The following is a 9,079-nucleotide window of genomic DNA, read 5'->3' on the forward strand; positions in this document are numbered from 1 at the left end:
TAGCCAATGAAGCAGGCCACCAGTATAACTGAAGCCCACTTGAAGCAGCTCGGTACCATATACCGCAAAGCAAGAGGTTGAAGATCTCAGTGAACACACCAGCCAGTTGGTCAGCGCAGGTCTTCAGTACACAGCCAGGTACCCCATCTGGGCTGGATGCTTTCTTGGATTCACCAACCTGGAGGTAGTCCACGTGTCAGCTTCAGACACTGAGATCAGAGGATCATCAGATGATGTGGGGGGTTCGTGAAGGTCCCTCCACGTTCTGATGGTCAACGTGAGCATAGAAGGCTTATCTGTCAGTGAAGCCCTGCTGTCCTCCCAGTCGCTTGATTTAGCTTTGTAGGAGGCTATAGCGTTCAAACTCTACCACAGCTCGTTGGTTCCAGTCTAGTCCAGAATCGCCACTTTGCCGGTGAGGTGGCTTTGCAGAGATCCCACCTGCACCTCTTGTAGCGTCCTTGGTCTCCCGACCGGAACGCCTCTGATCTGGCCCTCAGCAGATTTCAGAGCTCAAGGTTTATCCAGGGTTTCTGGCTGGGGAAGACTCTGAACGATTTAGTGGGGACACACTCGTCCGCAGCAGTTGTAGTAAAGTCTGCTTACAACCCTGGTGTATTCATGCAGGTCTCTAGGTGAGTCCTTGAACGCGACCCAGTCCAATGACTCAAAGCAGTCCCGTGAAACGAAAATGCGAGATTCTGCAGATGTTGGCAATCCAGAGCTACACACAAAAATTACTGGAGGAACTCAGCAGGTCGGGCGGCAGCTATGTAGAGGAATTAACAGTCCTGGCTTCGGGCCAAAACCCTTCACTAGTCACCTGTCCTGGAGAAGGGTCTCAGTTTGAAGCCTCGACCGTTCACTCCACTGCGCGGATGCTGCCTGACCTGCTTTGTTCCTCCAACATTTTTTCAGGAATGAAATAACTTTATTTTCAGTCAAACAGTTTCAAAATGTTGTTGATCTTTCATTCCTCGATCTGATTCCCTCCTCCTCCTCCCTGTAGACTCACCCTCTACTACTTTCTGTGCAGCCCGAAAGCCCTGCCCAGTGCGGCCACTGTTTGGTTTTAATTCTTCCTCCATTCAACCAAGCGGCTGCTCATTCTGCTCTCGGGCGCTAGGGGGCAGCGGTGCGTCGCAACAACACAGCTGTGTAAGAGGCAGCCCCGGCTGTGAAATCAGTGATTAACAGAAGGGAAGAAGGAGTTTTACAACCTATAACATTGTTCCCTCACCCAGGCCCTGAAGAAAGAGGAAAATCTGAGACAAAAACACCACCTTCTGCAGTCTGTACAAAGTCATAGAGGTAAATCTCTTCGCCCACTGAATCTCCTCTCTTCTCTTCGGCTGTCCATCGATTTCGATGTTGACTGAGGCCTGGGCAAGGTTTGTATGGAAGACCAGCAGTTGCCCATGCTGCAAGTCTCCCCTCTCCACGCCACCGATGTTGTCCAAGGGAAGGGCACTAGGGCCGATACAGCTTGGCACTGGTGTCATCACAGAGCAATGTGTGGTTAAGTGCCTTGCTCAAGGACACAACACGCTGCCTCAGCTGAGGATCGAACTAGCGACCTTCAGATCACTAGATCAATGCCTTAACCACTTGGCCACGCGCCCACAGAATAGTGACCAGTTGGAACATCATCAAAGGGGGAGCGATGGATTCAGAAGGACTGATACATGTGCCCTCTCTACTGTATATTGGACGTTTGGCAGAGATATTAAGCACCTGAGACACATGATTTGAAACAGAACTGATTTATTTGTCAGAGATCCACAATATTAAACATCAGTCTCATTTAAGGACACAGCCTCAGAACAGAGGGACGTCCATGTAGAACGGAGATGAGGAGGAATTTCTTCAGCCAGAGAGTGATGAATCCATGGAATTTGTGGCTGTGGAGGCCAAGTCACTGAGGATATTTAAGGCAGAGGTTGATAGATTCTTGATTATTCAGGGCATGAAGAGATACAGGGAATGGCAGGAGATTGGGGCTGAGAGGGAAAATGGATCAGCCATGATGAAATGAAATGAAATATATTTATTGTCATTGTATACTACAACTTGCCATGCACCAATACAGCGAAAATAAGTTTGCAACTCTCGTACTGGATGCTATAAAACAACAAATAAAATAAATAAACAATAAATAAAATCAAGTAACCAGCCAGTACAAGCAACGTCCAGCAGGACAAAAGCACAACTCAGATGCATGACAGCCATAAAACCGGTATTAAAGTAGCAATATAACAAATTCAGGGATGATGCTTGATCGATTGGTTCAGAGCAATTATAGCTCTGGGGAAAAAGCTATTTTTCAGTCTGAATGAAATGGCGGAGCAGACTCGAGGGGCCAAATGGCCTTATACTGCTCCGGTATCTTATATCCTGCTAATGCCAGTCTTAAGGCTGGCATCAGCAGAACAAACCCCTCCAATGCTCAGTGACTAGGGTTCAGTCCTGGGTGTGATCAGCCGTCGGCAATCCCTCTTGCAACCGTGATGGTCAAATATTAACGCAGAGCTTGTTTGAACTTCCTGCCTGATGTGAGGTGGCTGATGTTTCAGCAGGAGGGGTGATGCTCCCCTAAGGTTGAAGGGTCGCCTCTCCTTATTGTGAACCCACTGGAGCCTCGCGAGGTGGGTGAACTGAATGGTGGCTTCCCAGGCTCAGAGCAGGTGTGTGGCTACGCCCCCGTGGGAACTCGCCGAGAGCCGGCGAAGGACACCTGACTGCTGTCAGACCTCTGCCCATTTCTCAGGTCAGATCACGGACGCGGTGCATCCCTCCCGCGAGCAAACCAGCTGAGCCGCAGACAAGGGAACATCTGCGGCCGCGGGAAGCCCAGAGCAACACGCACAAAATGCCAGAGGAACTCCGCAGGCCGGGCAGCGTCTGTGGAAAAGAGTAAACTGTCGACGTTTCGGGTCGAGGCCAGTTGAGCACTGTTCATCAGTCACTGAGAGCAAGCAGGCCGTGAAGAAAGCTAATGGCATGCTGGCCTTCATAACAAGGGGAGTTGAGTATAAGAGCAAAGAGGTCCTTCTGCAGCTGTACAGGGCCCCGGTGAGACCACACCTGGAGTACTGTGTACAGTTTTGGTCTCCAAATTTGAGGAAGGACATTCTTGCTATTGAGGGAGTGCAGCGTAGGTTCACAAGGTTAATTCCCGGAATGGCGGAACTGATATATGTTGAAAGATTGGAGCGACTGGGCTTGTATACACTGGAATTTAGAAGGCTGAGAGGGGATCTGATTGAAACATATAAGATTATTAAGGGACTGGACACACTAGAGGCAGGAAACATGTTCCCACTGATGGGTGAGTCCAGAACCAGAGGCCACAGTTTAAGAATAAGGGGTAGGCCATTTAGAACAGAGTTGAGGCAAAACTTTTTCACCCAGAGAGCGGTGGATATGTGGAATGCTCTGCCCCAGAAGGCTGTGGAGGCCAAGTCTCTGGATGCTTTCAAGAAAGAGATGGATAGAGCTCTTAAAGATAGTGGAATCAAAGGTTATGGGGATAAGGCAGGAACTGGATACTGATGGTGGATGATCAGCCATGATCACAGTGAATGGCGGTGCTGGCTTGAAGGGCCGAATGGCCTACTCCTGCACCTATTGTCTATTGTCTATTGAGCGACTGGTCTCCAGTGAAGGTATGTCACTATGTTCTCAGGGCCCTGTTAAACTGGCCTTCAGACACAAAGCTGGGAAGAGATATGCCTTCTTTCCCTGAGGATCGACAATGAAGATGTCATCACTGTTGGGGGAATCTGCTCACACCTTCAATGAACCAAAGGCAATTTACATGCTTTTTGTCTCCAGGTCGGCTCATCCAAAGCTCTAACTCGGCTGCTTTTTTCCCGAAAAGGCTCCTCTCGTTTGATCAAAAGCATGTGATGTTTCACTTGCTAATTTCTCTAATAGTGAAGCCACAAGAAACAATTCTCTCGTTGTTCGTCCCACTCCACGCTTACCGAAATTGCCCGTTTCCTTTCATGGTGAGACTCGTGATCCAAACTGTAAGTATTATGCATAAATCGTACTTTATAACCCAAATAAACCGAGGCGGGAGGAGAAGATGGTGGCGTGACGCAGCGCACATAGCCTCTCCAGTGAAATGATATCATATTGCTAAATAGGGGCCGTGCCAATTCTGATTTGATGGAGACAGATGTGAGAAGGCACAAAGGAACATCTGGAGAAACTTCTGAAATGCCCGGTTCGCTGCCGCTGCTACTGTGCGATCGAGAATCTCCAGAGGGAAGGCCCCAAAATCCTTGGCTTTACCTGCTGCTGGCAGCCGGGGCTGGGGTCGAAGCGTTCGGCAGAGATGGTGCTCGGTGTCGGAGGGCTGGTCGGAGGCTCGGAGCTTTCGGACGACTCAGAGTCGGACTGTGGTCGGGCATGGCCGGGAGAGTTTTCTTCCTTCTCCCGTCTGCGTGAGATGTGGGACTTTCGAGAGACTTTGAACTTTTTTACTGTGCCATGGCCTGTTCTTCATCAAGTTATGGTATTGTTGCACTGTTGTAACTATATGTTATAATTATGTGTTTTTTGTCAGTTTTTCAGTGTTGGTCTGTCCTGTGTTTCTGTGATATCACACCAGAGGAATATTGTATCATTTCTTAATGCATGCATTACTAAATGACAATAAAAGAGGACTGCGTGTTCTCATAATCAAATTTAATCTAAAAATAGCAATCTCCAGTCCAATCTTTTGACTACTAGGGGAATGCCCATTTCTCGTAAATCCAGTACATACCATTGAAGGTGGTTTCATTCATTCCTTTATATCAACCAGACGTTAACATCTGATCACAGATGCTCTGACCCACAGGGGCCCCTTTTCCAACAGTTCTTATTCTTCCCCAACATTCAGGGGCTCTACCCAATGGCCCTCGAAATTCCACTTCGGGCCTAATTGAGTGAGACCTGTTGTCACTGGGGAAATACCACCCTGCAAAACATTCGCTTCTTGCCACTGTCCCATCTCGTACTGACCCCAGCTGCGACAGGTTTCCCCGGCAGGCAAATTCAGTTCTGCTAAAGGGTGCGGCCATCACCCTTCTCCACGATGAAGAATGCCTGAGCACATCCAGCAAGTGGACACGCTACCGCGATTGGCACACTCAGAAGCCATTTCAAACAGGGTATTTCTTTCTTTCCCTCCTCTCACTAAAGCGACGATTGGGATTAGTCCATCAGAACAGTCGCTAAATTCTTCATCCCGTAGCTTTTTCTCTGTTTGTTTTTCTGTTCAGCCTTCAGAGAGGGTGGTGTTCCCAGTCTGCACCGACATCCGTGAATTCAGTTAGATTTACCAGCCATCAAGGCAAGTTTAACTATATACATCTATAACCATATATTGTATGTAAAAACAAGACAACGTTTCTCCAGACCAGGGTGTAAAGCAGAGTGGTACACATTACACACAATAACCTAGGAAACTGAGGGTAAAATCTACAGATGAGTCACACATAAATAACAGACTAAAGTGCATTCATGTTAAATATGGTGAGGTACAGAACAGATTAACCGGTGACACTTCGAACGCGATGTGGCAGGGAGTTCAGAAGCCTAATGGCCCGAGGGAAGGAACTGTCTCCCATCCTGAACATTCAGGGCTGTGTCCTAAGCCCCATCCTTTACTCTCTGTGTACTCATGACTGTGTCGCCACCCACAGCTCCAAATTGCTAATTAAAATTTGCTGATGACACTACACTGATTGGCCTAATCTCAAATAATAACGAGGTGGCCTACAGGGAACATAGAACATAGAACATAGAATAGTACAGCACAGTACAGGCCCTTCGGCCCACAATGTTGTGCCGACCCTCAAACCCTGCCTCCCATATAAGCCCCCACCTTAAATTCCTCCATATACCTGTCTAGTAGTCTCTTAAACTTCACTAGTGTATCTGCCTCCACCACTGACTCAGGCAGTGCATTCCACGCACCAACCACTCTCTGAGTGAAAAACTTTCCTCTAATATCCCCCTTGAACTTCCCACCCCTTACCTTAAAGCCATGTCCTCTTGTATTGAGCAGTCGTGCCCTGGGGAAGAGGCGCTGGCTATCCACTCTATCTATTCCTCTTATTATCTTGTACACCTCTATCATGTCTCCTCTCGTCCTCCTTCTCTCCAAAGAGTAAAGCCCTAGCTCCCTTAATCTCTGGTCATAATGCATACTTTCTAAACCAGGCAGCATCCGGGTAAATCTCCTCTGTACCCTTTCCAATGCTTCCACATCCTTTCTATAGTGAGGAAGAAGTCATTTCTCTGACACAGTGGTGTCAAGAAAACAACCTCTCCTTCAATGTTGCAAAAACAAAGGAGCTGGTTGTGGACTACAGGAGGAATGGAGACAGGCTAAACCCTATTGACATCAATGGATCTGGGGTTGAGAGAGTGAACAGCTTTAAGTTCCTCAGCATACACATCACTGAGGATCTCACGTGGTCTGTAATACCGGCTGTGTGGTGAAAAAGGCACAACAGCGCCTCTTTCACCTCAGACGGTTGAAGAAGTTTGGTATGAGTCCCAAAATCCTAAGAACTTTCTACAGGGGCACAATTGAGAGCATCCTGACTGGCTGCATCACTGCCTGGTATGGGAACTGTACCTCCCTTAATCGCAGGACTCTGCAGAGAGTGGTGCAGACAGCCCAGCCCATCTGTAGATGTGAACTTCCCACTATTCAGGATATTTAAAGTGACAGGTGCATAAAAAGGGCCCAAAGGATCATTGGGGACCCGAGTCACCCCAACCACAAACTGTTCCAGCTGCTACCATTCGGGAAACAGTACCACAACATTAAAGCCAGGACCAACAGGCTCCGGGACAGCTTCTTCCACCAGGTCATCAGACTGATTAATTCATGCTGACACAACTGTATTTCTATGTTATATTGACTGTCCTGTTGTACATAATATTTATTATAAATTACTATAAATTGCACATTGCACATTTAGACAGAGACGTAAAGATTTTTACTCTGCATATATATGAGGATGGAAGTAATAAGGTCAATTCATATGAGGAGCATTTGATGGCTCTGGGCCTGTATTCACTAGAATTCAGAAGAATGAAGGGTGACCTCACTGAATTCTATTGAATGGTGAAAGGCCTCGATAGAGTGGATGCGGAGAGAATATTTCCTATGGTAGGAGAATCTAAGACTAGAGGACACAGCCTCAGAATATTGGGCAACATTTTAGAATGGAGAAGAGGAGGAATTTCTTTAGCCAGAGAGTGGCTCTGGAGGCCAAACTTTTATGTATATTTAAGGCAGAGGTTGATAGACTCTTGATTGTTCAGGGCGTAAAGGGATATGGGGAGAAGGCAGGAGACTGGGGCTGAGAGGGAAAATGGATCAGCATGATCAAATGGCGGAGTAGAATGGATGGGCCAAATGGCCTAATTCTGCTCCTATATCTTAGGGTCTTATGGAGAACAGCGTGTAACAGGTTATTAATCAATTGCGAGTGTTGAACAGGTTTTCCTGAAGAGGTAATAAAAATTGATGTTTCCAAAATCATGGGTAGCCCCAAAAGCACAATGAGAATCGGTATAGATAGTGACCGACTTCCCAGTGGCTAAAACGCAAGCCCATGTAAGCGCAGAAAGCTCTACTGCCCGTGCAGATGCCCCGGGAGGGAGCGCATAAACTTCCTTTATTGGGGGGGGTTAATGCCACCGAGCCACCTCCAGCCATTTATTAAAACATTATACTCGTAATCCCATGTTGGATCTCCACTCCACTCTGAGTTACTCCTTTTCTTAAAATCAGATGATCCTCCACGAAAGAGTCAATTTATTTTTATTTTTCAACATAGTCCCCTCCTACATTTAGATTAGATTATGAGGACACGCAACCCTCTTTTATTGTCATTTAGTAATGCATGCATTAAGAAATGATACAGTGGTCCTCCAGAATGATATCACAGAAACACAGGACAGACCAAGACTGAAAAACTGACAAAAAACACATAATTATAACATATGGTTACAACAGTGCAAAGCAATTCCGTAATTTGATAAAGAACAGACCATGGGCACGGTAAAAAAAAAGTATCAAAGTCTCTCGAAAGTCCCATCATCTCACGCAGACGTTTGAAGGAAGAAAACTCTCCCTGCCATGAGCTTCCAGCGCCGCCAACTTGCCGATGCAGCATCCTGGAAGCACCCGACCACAGTCCGACTCTGAGTTCGTCCGAAAACTTTGAGCCTCCAACCAGCCCTCCGACACCGAGCACCGAGCACCATCTCTGCCGAGCACTTCGACCCCGACCCTGGCAACAGGCAATAGGCAAAGCCGAGGATTTGGGGCCTTCGTCTCCGGAGATTCTCGATCGCACAGTAGCAGCGGCAGCGAAGCGGGTATTTCAGAAGTTTCACCAGATGTTCCTCTGTGCTTCTCACGTCCGTCTCCATCAAATCAGGATTGTGCACGGCATCCTACTTCACAGATACGATATCATTCGGAGCGGCCGTGTGCGCTGCGTCGTGCCGCCATCTTCTCCTCCCCTCCTTCTACCTTAGGCCATGAACTTATCAATCACCCCTGATGAGTTATTAACATCAAACTTTCTGCATAATCACTCAAAGAGTTGAACCGCATGTGCATGTAATGAGAGCTGTATAACTCATCGCCTTCTACCTTAGGCCACGAACTTATCAATCACCCCTGCTGTGGGCACTTTCTGGAGGTCCAAGATCCGTACGCTCCACGACCGCTGGACTAAGTGTGTAAATGTAGGAGGGGACTATGTTGAAAAATAAGTGTGCTAGGTTTTCTAAAATTGACTCCTTCTGCCTTAGGCCACAAACTTATCAATCAGCCCTCGTAAATCACCAGTGAAAGGAATCACATGCCCACTATCTCAGGGTTCCAATCAGGCAGAAAGGCTCACCCAGCACCTTTACATCCGCCCATGCTGCTCCTGTCTCTTTCTCGTCTCTCTCTTCACCTCAACAGGGAATTCCTTCCCTTCCTGCGTCTTAGCTCTGCAGCTACTGCTTCCAATTCTCCACCTACCTGTGTCCTCAACTTAGCTTTTTCATT

The sequence above is a fragment of the Mobula hypostoma genome, chromosome 10, assembly GCF_963921235.1.
Source record: "Mobula hypostoma chromosome 10, sMobHyp1.1, whole genome shotgun sequence".
Lineage (NCBI taxonomy): Eukaryota > Metazoa > Chordata > Chondrichthyes > Myliobatiformes > Myliobatidae > Mobula > Mobula hypostoma.